Below are 14,330 nucleotides of genomic sequence, written 5' to 3'. Positions count from 1 at the left end.
TGTCACCAGGGTTGGAAATCATTTACCGATGCTCACTGACCATAGTGAAAATACTTTGCATCATTATGGACTACCTGTCGTATGATTACACAGTGACAGTGAATTTGGTCTCCTTGTGATATGCCCATTTTTACCTGTTCACACTTTTAGGGTCAAATCATTTAATCAATCATATTGCTCAACATCATACTCAGTATAATTTTGAGCTCACATTTGGTATATCAATGTGAGGTTATCGTATAAGCTGAAGACGGTGACGTCTGTAGGTATGTATATAAAGTATGTCAACTAACAGATAGACAGATAGAAGGTTAATATTTCCTCAGCCATTTTCTAGATATGCTTCAACAAATTTCACTTTACAACGATTTCTATTAATGTTTTCAAAATTTATTAACCAAACGAGGACTATGTTATTAATAATGACTTGTTCTCACTGCACTCAGTGTATGGTATAGAAACACAATTGTAACTAAATCATAGAAATCAATGGCAGGTTACAAGGCTTTCAGAAAAATACTATTGGTCATACGTAGAATACGGCATTCCATATAAAAGTTGGCTGAAAAAACATACTTTCGTTTTGAAAGATGATGTGAAACTAAATACTATAATTTTCATTGTACCGTGAAATGGCTTTTCATATATGTGCGCTTCTCGTGTGTAAAGGCAAAGGTCAGTTTATCCTCAATGGTTTGAAGGTTGAATAATTTGAGAAAATAAATTCACATCTAAATACCTTCTCTATATAACAAAAGTTACTATTTTAGGTGGCATATTAAAGAATGTGTTGCAAAGAAAATCCTGGGCTCATAAGAGTTTCTTACAGTTCCCCTACCTTAATAGGATCAGCTGCTTGTTTGCTTTGGAAGATTTACAATCAAAAGCTTCCTGGTTTCACACGGTCATATTGCAGTGAATAGGAAAGGGGAAGTTACAAAGCTTTTATGGGGTGAAAAAGCAGGTATAAATAACACCCTGAACTTACGTGAGTAGCATACAGAATGGAGAAGCAATCGCGTGCAGTCCTGTTCGCCTTGGTTATGGTGTTTGTGACAAGAACTTACACAACTGGAAGCAGTTACCATACACCTCTCATCACACCATGGAAAGTGTACAACCAGAGCATCATAAAAGTGTCAAACAGCTTGGATGATACTGTTCCAAAGAATCTTCCTGAGAACCTCATAGAGCTGTATCTTATGTCCAATAACATCAGCCGAATTACTCTTGACAGCTTCTCAAAACTAAAACATCTGAAGGTATTACAAATTGTTTCCAATCCACTCACAAAGATTACAGTTAAGTCATTTTCAAGTCTATCGAATCTGGAGAGTCTCAGTCTGACGTGCTCCATCCGAGCTGTGAAAGCATTTCCAAGCAAGAACTACCCATACCCAAAACTTTTACCAGGTGTGTTCCATGGCTTGGACAACTTGACTTACCTGATGATGGAGGTCATGGGCATCAAGACTGTACATGAAGGTTTGTTTGAACATGTACAAAATCTGCGTACTTTAGTATTGAGAAGAAACCCAATTCAGAATATTACCACTATGGCCTTTGACTCACTTGAGAAGTTGGAAACATTGGATCTTTCATATACTTTCATCTCAGAGCTAAATGCACGTACGTTCAGAAAGCTTACAAAGCTGACAACATTGGATGTTTCTCTAACCAGGCTGCATACCGTACCATCAGATGCCCTGGCAAAATTGATAAGTCTTCAGTTCCTATCTATCGGCGGCAATTTCTCAAAGATCAAATTTGAGAAGTCAGTCAACAAACTCGTATTGCAAGAGGTGGTTCTCCAGGCAAAATACGCCACCAGTGTGTTTGAGTTTGCTATTGAAGGTCAAACCCATCTTGATCCTGATGCGTTCCAGCATTTGAACACAAAGTCATTGGTCATCGAAATGTACTGTTTTAAAAAGACTCCAAACAGTAAATCAGACCTAGTACATCTGTTCTCCTCTTCACTGAAATCACTTACCTATGAAGGGTTTATACCCAAGCCACATTATCTGTCGCCAGGAGGAAACTTTACAGAAGTAATGCCAAACAGCACAACTGACCTGAACCTATCAAATAACAAATTGAAGTCAATCAAAGCAACTGCCTTCAGACATCTTCAAGAATTGAGAACACTCAATCTTAGTTCAAATGTATTATCTTTACTTGACAAAAATATCTTTTCAGGTTTAAAGAAACTAGAAGTTTTAGATTTGTCAGAAAATCATCTTGATTCAACAGCTCTTGCTTCCTTGCATGTGTTTGCACAACGTGATTACAGTTTAAGGGTGCTGAATATTTCAAAGAACAAACACATGATGTGTGACTCTGATTCATTTTGTAAGACAATGTTTAATATATCTACCTTAAGAGAGTTAGTTATGAACAAGATGGGCCTTAGAGTAGAAGATGAACTGTTGACAATAAGCCTTTGCCACATTCCTAATTTAGAAGATTTGAAGCTCAAAGGCAACATGTTGTTTAAATTTAGCATGGATTGTCTACTGAAACATCAATCACTCCAGTCTCTTGATCTTTCTAACAATGATGTAAACCCATCATGTAATTATTGTGAAGATTTAACATTTTCTAAACTTCCCAAACTTGAATACTTAAATTTGTCTGGAAATAGGTTTCACCTCAGGATATTGAAAAACACTCTTTCAGTACGAACTCTGATGCTCATAAACCGGAAAGTAAATAGTTGGGTAGATTTTTGGGACAACTCACTCAATTCAGAGTGGTCAGAAGCAGGTTTAAAGTTTCCAAAGTTAAGTAAACTTTACATTTCACTCACACGCATTTCTTACCTGTCATCTGCTGTCTTTGAAAGCATTCCAAAAGTTGAAGAACTTCACCTTGAAGGAAATGAGTTGACCCACCTAGATATGTCACAGTTCAGTGGTCTTACACATCTGAGATACCTTGATATGAGTGGTAATAAGATAGTCACCATCAATGGAAGTTCATGGTATTTACCTAATCTGACCACTTTGCTGTTGGCTAGAAATGGAATAGTTTCCATTCCAGAATCTTTCCTGGCAGAAAAATTTCTTCCGTCTCTGCGTGTTGTAGATTTGCAGCGATTTTCCTTCAGTTGTGATTGTCAGCTGAGCTGGTTTAGAAAGTGGGCAGAGAGTGACAAAGTGGTGGCTCTCGAAGGTTTTAATGATTACCACTGTTCATCCAGCACTGATGGCAAAGTGTCATATGTCAAAGACTTCAATCCTTGGCTTTTGAAGTGTGATTCAAACCTCGTCACCTACTTAAGCATTATTTTGTCGTGTGCCACTGTCATTATGTTGACTCTCTTGGCTGTGTGTGTGTACAATCGCTGGTACATAAAGTATGCCTGCTTTGTGGTCAAGTTGAAGGTCAGGGGTTATCGTGAAATTGTCGACTTGGAAGAGAAGCAGAAGAAGTTTGATGCATTTGTGTCATACAATAGCAAAGATGAGGATTTTGTTAATGACGAGTTACTTGACCATCTTGAGACAAAGTTTAGGATATGTGTTGACTCCAAACACTTCATCGGAGGAAAATCCATCATTGATAACATCATTGACAGCATCCAGGACAGTAGAAAGACCATTCTCTTGTTGACACCAAACTTTGTAAAAAGTGAATGGTGTTACTTTGAGATGCAGATGGCTCTGCATCGATTGTTTGACGAAGGCAGAGATGTAGTTGTTCTGGTATTACTGGAACCGATCCCAGAGAAAGATTTGCCAAGAAGGCTGAGAAAGCTCTTTGCTAAAAAGACTTTCATAGAATGGCCCCAAGAAAACAATCCAACTGCCAGGCAGTTATTTTGGGCAAAGATAGAAGATGCTATTAAAGTTCCTGGGAAAGTTGACCGCTTACACAAAGTTTAGGTTGTCATTTTGTACTTGTGGAAGGTATCAAATGACCCTATTTGTTTGCATGATGACAAATTTTGTATATTCTCTTCTGATTGGTTATACAGTGTTCGCGGTTACGCAAAAAAGTGCGTATTATATGCACTAGAATTTTTTCGCACGCATTTTCCTGGAGGCAATGCATTTCACTGTACGCAAAATATTGGCGTCCGTTGTGGGCGCAATTTTGTCAACGACGTGTTGTTCAACAATGTCTTGTCCACTGACTCGCCCACCAAAATTGCAACAGTTATTCTCGTGGCTTGAAATTGTAACACATTAGGCTAAAATTATTTCCCCACAACTTTGCTTTGTTATTTCCGAGATTGCGACCCATCGACAACCACATGGTGTCACCTGAAATTGCAACATTTTGAGCAAATCAGTTTACAAAGGCCATTCCTATACAGTGTTTCCGCTGCCCGCTCGCCAAATCGCAAATGCGAGAAAAAAGTAGCGTTTGGCGAGAAGATTTTGGCAAAAGTTAGCCAAATTTGCGAATCGAAAATTGCACTATGACGTCATCACTTCTTCCGCGCTCACATGTCCTGCATTCAACTCAGGAGACGTAATGCTTTATCTCTCACCTTATGCGTCAGGAGATCGTATTTGTAACACATACAGTATGAATAAAATTGTAACGAAATAACTCACAAATCAATAGTACCCCATTTATATCATGACTAGTTGACTAAAATGTTGCGAAGTTTTGGGTTTGACTACGCGCAATGTGTGCCTACAGATAACTCCGTGTAGTGACAGCAACAAGGTCATCGTCAACACTGAAATGAAGGATCGTAGTAGGGTAAGTGACGGTGAAACTAAGCAAAAACGGCAAACTTTCCTTTTTGACTTTGGCTGCTCCACCAATATGGGGGGAACCACCCCTACAACACACATTCTAAGCGCAAGTAAAGCTATGAAATGGAAAGAAAGATTATGATCAATGTAGGAAAGTCGACCGTGAATTTGGAAAGGAAGGTAGCGGCATGCATGGTCAAAAGCATACGCATGGCATTTTTTAGAACGTAGAGCGAGTAAGGCACTCCTGAATAGCGAAAATGTTCGTGGTGTATTGCTGCCAACAAGAAAATACCTTTACTGGCGTTAGAAACTTGTGTGAATTGGCTTCCTTAAATATAAATTCGCGACAATTTTCAGTGTATCACGGACTGTGGTGTATTGTGACGTGACATCGTATACAGACTTTAGGCGCTCGCTCGTCCGCCGAGTCGGCCAAGTTTTTGTCGCGATATTTGAGCATTTAACTTGATCGTCAGTGAAACAAAAAGATGTTTCTCCATATCAAAAGGGTATATATTTGATATTTTACGGTTCGGTTTGTACAATAGACGTGAACATTTGGATTTATGATCTGTGATTTCCGCGATCCATGGCATGATTCAAGCTGGCAGTGAATACACACTGACGTCTTTGATGATGACCCCTGACCCAAGTGCCATTGATACGCTGTGCGCTGTCCGAGCTTCGCTTGCTAAACTTCAAGCGTAAAGCAAATGTATTGGAAGTCTAAAAAAATGCACATATTTCTCAAGTCTGAGAGTATTTTACTTTCGAACTGCTACGAGAATGGATATCTGATTCGTTTGAAAAAACTAGTATGCTGAACCAGGTTTCGTGCCGTTGTCTGTAGCGATGTACAGTCGCGCACGATAGCGATTTCAGGTTTATTACTGAATATAGTTGCATATATACGCCTAACTTTGGACAAGTGTCGCTTGAAATTCGGACAAATTTTATGTTGTATGCGTGGCTGATGTTATCTGAACCATAAATTGGTGTTACTTTTAGTATCCATAGTAGCACTAACAGGGTTTATTTCTGTCATTCTTACGGAAAATGCAGACAAAAATTTATTTTTGCATTAATATTTATTTTTATATTAATGAGAAAGAAATGACGTCATTTGTGATCAGTGGTATCGGCTTGGCTAATTGAATATCTGGTTTGGCGAATAATTTTTTAGGGCTTCTAGCCAAATTTGCTACAAGATTTTGGAACCCAGGGGAAACACTGCTATACGTACGCAGCTGCCAATCATATTGATGGTTATGCAAGTACAAGGCGTGAAGGCATTACGCATTTGATCAAACGCACGTTTTCCTAGTGAATGTAGCGATCTACTAACGTGCCTCGATAAAGTTCTCAACGCCAGCAAATATCCAGATCGCGATTTGGATATATCCGTGATTACGGCACAGAATTTTTGACGACACTCATCGCCCATTTTGGTGCTGATCGCGTTGAAGCTGGCCTGCTGACAGAAGCCTCAATACAGGGACGTGATTTGCAAGCAGAGTTTACTCAAATGAAACTGACTTTGTGCGCCAACGGACGCCCCAATTTCAGGGAATCTTGCCGTATTCTGATAAACGAATATGGAGAGCTGTTTCTCATCTTCCGATTGTTATCCTGCATAGGTCTAGTGATTCTGGTTTCTTCTGTGCCCTGTGAACGGGGATTCAGTTGCCAAAACTGTGTACTCACCGCCTGACATAATCAACTGGGCGATGAGCATGCCGATAATCTGATGCATCTCACTATGGAAGGGCCACTGTTTGCAGACTTTCGTTTTGACTGAGCAATAAAAATTTTCACAGTGCGAGACAATAGAAATGTAATGAACAATTTTCCAAATATTGCTTGATTTCATTTTATGGCTTTTTATATGTGTATGTATGTGTTTTAAGTTTTTCAGTGTTTGCTAGCATATCTATGGCATAATAATGGTGTAATTTGGTGAATTTCATTGTGGTTTTACACACATTTTGTTATGGATCCTCTCGATGTGTCAGAAGGATATGACACGTCTAGAGCAGAAATGTTACAAGGGTTGGAAATCATTTACCGATGCTTACAGACCATAGTGAAAATACTTTATATCATTATGTACTACCTGTCGAATGATTACACAGTGACAGTGAATTTGGTTTCCTAATGTGTGATATACCCATTTTTGCCTTTTCTCATTTTTAGGGTCAAATCATTTAATCAATCAATTACCTTATTGCTTCACAACACACTCAGTATAATTTTTAGCTCACATTTGGTAAACCAATGTGAGGTTATCGTATAAGCTGAAGTTGGAGAGTATGCGAGTATATATATATATATATATATATATATATATATATATATATATATATATATATATATATATATATATATATTTTAGTTCACATTTGGTATACCAATGTGAGGTTATCGTATAAGCTGAAGTCGGAGGGTATATATATATATATATATATAATATATATATATATAATATATATATATATATATATATATATATATATTATATATATATATATATATATATATATATATATGCCCTGATATATAGTATATGTTTGTAAAGTATGTCCATCAACATCAAAAACTCATGACTGCTCAATTTTTAGCTTGCTATGTGGATGTATCCTGGGCTGTATCATGGGACTTTGTTCAAATGAAGTTTGCACTGCCCAAATTATGCAAATAAACTTAAAAGATGTGAAATAGGTCAAAAATTACTAACTCAAGAACCTTGTATTGATTGCTTTGAAAATTAGTATGTAAGTACCTTAAGTGGACCTTATACATTTTTATGTACCGGTATATTGTGAAGAAATCTTGAATTTTGTATTTTTACTGAATGTTTTTGTTATTTTCCTCATTTGAAGTAAAAATTATTCTTCTCTGAAACTTCCAGCCCAATTGCTCTCAAATTTGGGTTGGACATTTGCAAGGTGTTACCCTTCCAGTTTGTTGAAATTACGACAAAATTGGCAAAATTACCGTTTGGGGCATTTTTTGTCATTTTTGGTCAAAAAAACTTTTAAAATCTTTTTTCTTTAAAACACCTTTTATATTTGGTATACAGATGCCAAGGATGAAAGTAATTGGATATGTGGAAATTGTCCTGAAATATGCAAAATTTGTATTTTTAAGACAGTTTTGTCATTTTTGGTCAAGAAAACTCGTTCTCAACAACTACTTGTATGATAGCTTTGTAATTTGGTTTAAAAGTCCCAAGGGATGTTATTAGATAAATCTTCTGCTCTTAGTGTTTGGAAACCCCCACATTTGTATATTTTAGGTAATTTTCTCAGTTTGTGATCTTAAATGACCTATACCAACCCAGGATATGTTGTGAGAAAGTTTCAAAGGCTGTAAATATAATAGTGTCATATTTGGTATCAGTTTGTAGTAAAATTTGATCTAGAAATCAAAGCCGAGGTTAATATTTTCATTGCGGACCAATTTTTGCAACTTTTCCATGTAAGACACACAAGAACTGATAAGAAATTTGGATCCAGGATAACTCCAGATGTCATAATCGCCCCCACAGTGGAAGGCATTTCACTATTTCCAAGCTTGGAGCTTTTTTCCCATGATTCAAATTACATGGGCAACTTCCTGTACTACTTTTATTGGTTTTTGTAAAAAATCGCGCGAGTTATAAATGGCGAAAATAACTTTTCAGGGGTAATGACCACAGAAGTACCACATATGTAATAATCATCCTTTAATTGCTGTTTACATTAGAATGATAGCACTGATAGCATTAATTAAAAATTCCAAGGTTGTAAATAGTTGACATATTTTACATTTCGTGCCATCTGGCCATTGTAGCTCTTCAGACAACTGCATTATATACTTAAACACGTGGGCATTTTCAGTTCATATCTGGTGTTTTGATGGTTTTGTGTGAGGCCTAGCAGCTAGGCGATGTTGCCGTGAGTGTGTTGGGGTTCGAATCCCGTTTGGGTTATAGTAAAAAATATATTTCATGTCCAAAGCAATTAGTCAATATGCCTGGTCTTATTTCATTCAGACTCATATTACAACTTGCATGTGCACGTCAAATTTCTTTTTGATACAATGTAATATGGCTGTTGAGTTGCTGTTTTGTTCTGACTTTTCCATATCCATTCTTATATAGCAGCATCTATTCCCCAGCTAGTGCATAAATTTTGCTGAACTAATTCCATTTATATTCTAAACAGTGCACATGGCATTCACATCAATAGAAAGTTAATATTTTCTCAGCCATTTTCTAGATAAGCTTCAACAAATTTCACTTTACATTGATTTCTATTAATGTTTTAAAAATTAATTAACCATACAGGGACTATGTTATTAATAATGACTTGTTCTCACTGCACTCAGTGTATTGTACAGTAACACAATTGAAAGTAAATCATAAAAATCATTCGCAGTTTACAAGGCTTTCAGAAAAATACTATATGTCATATGTAGAATAAAGCATTCAAGTTCGCTGAAAAAACATAACAGAAAGGTGAGCTAAACAAACTATAGGTCATACGTAGAATAAGGCATTCCATATAAAAGTTGGCTGAAAAAACATGCTTTCGTTTTGAAATATGATGTGAAACTAAATACTATAATTTTCATTGTGCTGTGTACTGTGAAATGGCTTTCTATGTATGTGCGCTTCTCGTTTGTAAGGGCAAAGGTCAGTTTATCCTCAATGGTTTGAAGGTTGAATAATTTGAGAAACTCAATTCACATCGAAAGACTTTGTCTAGTTAACAAAAGCTACTATTTTAGGTAGCGTGTTAAAGAATGTGTTGTGAAGAAAATCCTGGGCTCACTAGTTTCCTACAGTTCCCCGACCTTAACAGAATCAGCTGCTTGTTTGCTTTGGAAGATTTACAATTAAAAGCTTCCTGGTTTCACATGGTCATATTGTAGTAGGAATAGGAAAGGGGAAGTTACAAAGCTTTTGTGGGGGTGACAAAGCGGGTATAAATATCACCCTGAACTCACATGATGTGTAGCAAACAGAATGGAGAAGCAATCGCGTGCAGTCCTGTTTGCCTTGGTTATGGTGTTTGTGACAAGAACTTACACAACTGGAAGCAGTTACCATACACCTTTCATCGCACCATGGAAAGTGTACAACCAGAGCATCATAAAAGTGTCAAACAGCTTGGATGATACCATTCCAAAGAATCTTCCTGAGAACCTCATAGAGCTATATCTTATGTCTAATAACATCAGCCGAATTACTCCTGACAGCTTCTCCAAACTGAAACATCTGAAGGTATTACAAATTGTTTCCAATCCACTCACAAAGATTGCAGTTAAGTCATTTTCACGTCTATCAAATCTGGAGAGTCTCAGTCTGATGTGCTCTATCCGAGCTGTGAAAGCATTTCCAAGCAAGAACTACCCATACCCAAAACTTTCACCAGGTGTGTTCCATGGCTTGGACAACTTGACTTACCTGATGATGAAGATCATGGGCATCAAGACTGTACGTGAAGGTTTGTTTAAAAATGTACCAAATCTACGTACTTTAGTATTGAGAAGAAACCCAATTCAGAATGTTCACACTGTTGCCTTTGACTCACTTGAGAAGTTGGAAACATTGGATCTTTCGTATACTTTCATCTATGAGCTAAATCCACGTACTTTCAGGAAGCTTACACATCTGACAACATTGGATGTTTCTCATACTAGACTACATGTGATACCATCAGATGCCATGGCCAATTTAATTAGTCTTCAGTACCTATATATTGGCGGAAATTTCTCAAAGATTAAATTTGAGAAGTCAGTCAACAAAATTGCATTGCAAAAGGTGGTTCTCCAGGCAAAATACGCCACTAGTGTGTTTGAGTTTGCTATTGTACGTCAAAGCCATCTTGATCCTGATGCGTTCCAGCATTTGAACACAAAGTCATTGGTCATCGAAAAGTATTGTTTTGAAAAGACTCCAAACAGTAAATCAGACCTAGTACATCTGTTCTCCTCTTCATTGAAATCGCTTACCTACGAAGGATTTACACCCAAGCCACATTATCTGACGCCAGGAGAAAACTTTACCAAAGCATTGCCAAACAGTACAACTGACCTGAACCTATCGAACAACAAACTTAAGTCAATTAGCCCAACTGCCTTCAGACATCTTCAAGAACTGAGAACACTCAATCTTAGTTCAAATGTATTATATTTACTTGACAAAAATATCTTTTCAGGTTTGAAAAAACTAGAGGTTTTAGATTTGTCAGAAAATCGTCTTGATTCAACAGCTCTTGCTTCCTTGCATGTGTTTGCACACAGTGATTACAGTTTGAGGGTGCTGAATATTTCAAAGAACAAATACATGATGTGTGACTCTGATTCATTTTGTAAGGCAATGTTTAACATATCTACTTTAAGAGAGTTAGTTATGAACAAGATGGGTCTTAAAGTAGAAGATGAACTGTTGACAATAAGCCTTTGCCACATTCCTAATTTAGAAGATTTGAAGCTCAAAGGCAACATGTTGTTTAAATTTAGCATGGATTGTCTACTGAAACATCAATCACTCCAGTCTCTTGATCTTTCTAACAATCCAATAAACCCATCATGTAATTATTGTGAGGATTTAACATTTTCTAAACTTCCCAAACTTGAATACTTGAATTTGTCTGGAAATAGATTCCACCTCAGGATATTGAAAAACTCTCTTTCAGTACAAACTCTGATGCTCATAAACCGGAAAGTAACTAGATGGGTAGATTTGTGGGACAACTCACTCAATTCTGAGTGGTCAGAAGCAGGTTTAAAGTTTCCAAACTTAAGTAAGCTTTACATTTCACTCACACGCATTTCTTACCTGTCATCTGCTGTCTTTGAAAGCATTCCAAAAGTTGAAGAACTTCACCTTGAAGGAAATGAGTTGACCCACCTAGATATGTCACAGTTCAGCAGTCTTACATATCTGAGATACCTGGACATGAGTGGCAATAAGATAGTTACCATCAATGGAAGTTCATGGCATTTACCTAATCTGACCACTTTGTTGTTGGCTAGAAATGGAATAGTTTCCATTCCAGAATCATTCCTGGGAGAAAAATGTCTTCCGTCTCTGCGTGTTGTAGATTTGCAGCGATTGCCGTTTGGTTGTGACTGTCAGCTGAGCTGGTTTAGAAAGTGGGCAGAGAGTGACAAAAATGTGACTCTTGAAGGTTTTGGTGATTACCGCTGTTCATACAGCACTGATAGCAAAGTGTCATATGTCAAGGACTTCAATCCTTGGCTTTTGGAGTGTGAATCAAACCTCGTCACAGAAATAATCATTATCTTGTCTTGTGCAACTGTCATTATGGTGTCTCTCTCGGCTGTGTGTGTGTACAATCGCTGGTACATAAGGTATGCCTGCTTTGTGGTCAAGTTGAAGGTCAGGGGTTATCGTGAAATTGTTGACTTGGAAGAAAAGCAGAAGAAGTTTGATGCATTTGTGTCATACAATAGCAAAGATGAGGATTTTGTTAATGACGAGTTACTTCACCATCTTGAGACAAAGTTTAGGATATGTGTTGACTCCAAACACTTCATCGGTGGAAAATCCATCATTGATAACATCATTGACAGCATCCAGGACAGCAGGAAGACCATTCTCTTGTTGACACCAAACTTTGTGAAAAGTGAGTGGTGTTACTTTGAGATGCAGATGGCTCTGCATCGATTGTTTGACGAAGGCAGAGATGTAGTTGTTCTGGTTTTACTGGAACCGATCCCAGAGAAAGATTTGCCAAGAAGGCTGAGAAAGCTCTTTGCTAAAAAGACTTTCATAGAATGGCCCCAAGAAAACAATCCAACTGCCAGGCAGTTATTTTGGGCAAAGTTAGAAGATGCTATTAAAGTTCCTGGGAAAGTTGACCGCTTACACAAAGTTTAGGTTGTCATTTTGTACTTGTGGAAGGTATCAAATGACCCTATTTATTTGCATGATGACAAATTTTGTATATTCTCTTCTGATTGCTTATAGCCTCACTTTGATCAAAACATTTGTACGATATCACGTAACTTCTATATTTGACATATAGCTTTGCAGAGATGCCTTTCTTTACAGATAGATTTGTTAAAATAAGATACAAGTTTGTATATACATGAGTTCTAGGATTTTATATGAATGTTTCTTCAAAAATAGTGGTGATTCGATATCGTCATTTTTACTTGTGGAATCGCTTTCAAGGGAGTGCTTTCATTTTAATGTGTTCTTATGATGGAGAAATTTGTGTGTAAGTTTTTCAGGCAATGTTTTGTTTTCTATCAAACTGAATGTGTTTCTTGATTAAACTATTCTGATGCCTTTAAATGGTGATGAAATGAGTCTGTTTCAAGATTTTGGTCAAAATCTTGTCCCTTGAGTGTTCATGGTGGTTCATTCAACTTCATTCAGCTGCTGTAATTGATGTGTGAAGCCAAATATTTGTACTTTGAAAATTTTTTTTGTCAGAAGCAATTTTAGAGCAGCCATTTCAGTTGTCTTTATGTTTGATATTTACATGTTATACACTGATTCCGTTTTATAAATATTAACCGGGATTCCAATTATAGTGGCTCTAAATTAATGACAAATTTACTTGTTCTGTATTTGTGATATAGGTGACAAATGTCTGATTGGATTATTTCAGTTGTCAAATATACTTTCTGATAATATCAGTGGTGTGACATATTTACGATTATTTCTTTTTCCACATGAAGTTGAATGTGATTACCAAATCTTGAAATTTTTAAGTCTGTATCTTTATTTAAACTTTGAAGAAATAAAATTTCATTATATGAACCTTTGTGATCAAAAATACCCTTTCCAACTACCTTAATGTTCAAGATTATCATATTTTTTGTCATATGATATGGTCAATTTTTATCACATTCTGATTTCTTGTCAAAAAGAAAAACAAAGTCCCAACTACAAACTTGAGGGATCATAAAATCAATGTGGAAGTCTATGAATAACTACGAAGTCACATGAGGCCTGAGGTTCCCGGAGTCTCGCCTACCACAATACTAGTATTAATCTCACAAAGAAGAAGAAAAATTTTTCTACACTTGAATCATGTATTATATGGACTGATTTAGTCCGAAATAAAGTGAAATAATAATAATAAAACAATAACTTAAGGGATCACCTTTTAGCCTCTCGTGTTTCATCAGTACCACCTGTTTATGGAATCGGAAACAATTTTAATGATTATGATAACAATGTATGAAGTAAGACAATAACAGAAAAAGAAAGTATCTGTATCAGCAACAGCAACTGCACTGATTTTACTAACTCACTTTCAACTACAGATTTTTTGGATTGTGCTAATTGCACAGATAAGGTAGCTTATAAAACTTGCCTCATTCAGCAAGCTTCAAAAAAACTCTAAAATCTAACAAAAATTTACTTGTGAAAATCCTTAAAAGTGTTTCAAAATGGGTACAGAATGGCTCAAAGTAGCCTCTAAAAACCCCTAAAATCTAAAGGACCCCCTTTCGAGAGGTTTCATATCCCCTCTCAAGCTCTTCCCCTGCCAATGACCGTTGGTCATCAGCCGCAGTGACTGTAGGTCAATCAAACACTAGCCTGTTGATTTTTATTTTTTGCCTGTTGATCAAAAATTTAATGAAAGC

At 36.7% G+C, this 14,330-nt stretch overlaps 1 protein-coding gene across 1 annotated transcript in view; it reads left to right on the top strand.

Moving 5' to 3' along the window:
- LOC139133122 (histone deacetylase 1-like) overlaps nucleotides 1-14,330 on the top strand; it is a 54,447-nt gene that overhangs the window by 13,547 nt on the left and 26,570 nt on the right. The gene's annotated exons all lie outside the window — the stretch shown is intronic.

The sequence above is a fragment of the Ptychodera flava genome, chromosome 5 (genome assembly GCF_041260155.1).
Source record: "Ptychodera flava strain L36383 chromosome 5, AS_Pfla_20210202, whole genome shotgun sequence".
Classification (NCBI taxonomy): domain Eukaryota; kingdom Metazoa; phylum Hemichordata; class Enteropneusta; family Ptychoderidae; genus Ptychodera; species Ptychodera flava.
This window is presented reverse-complemented; position numbering and strand designations above follow the sequence as displayed.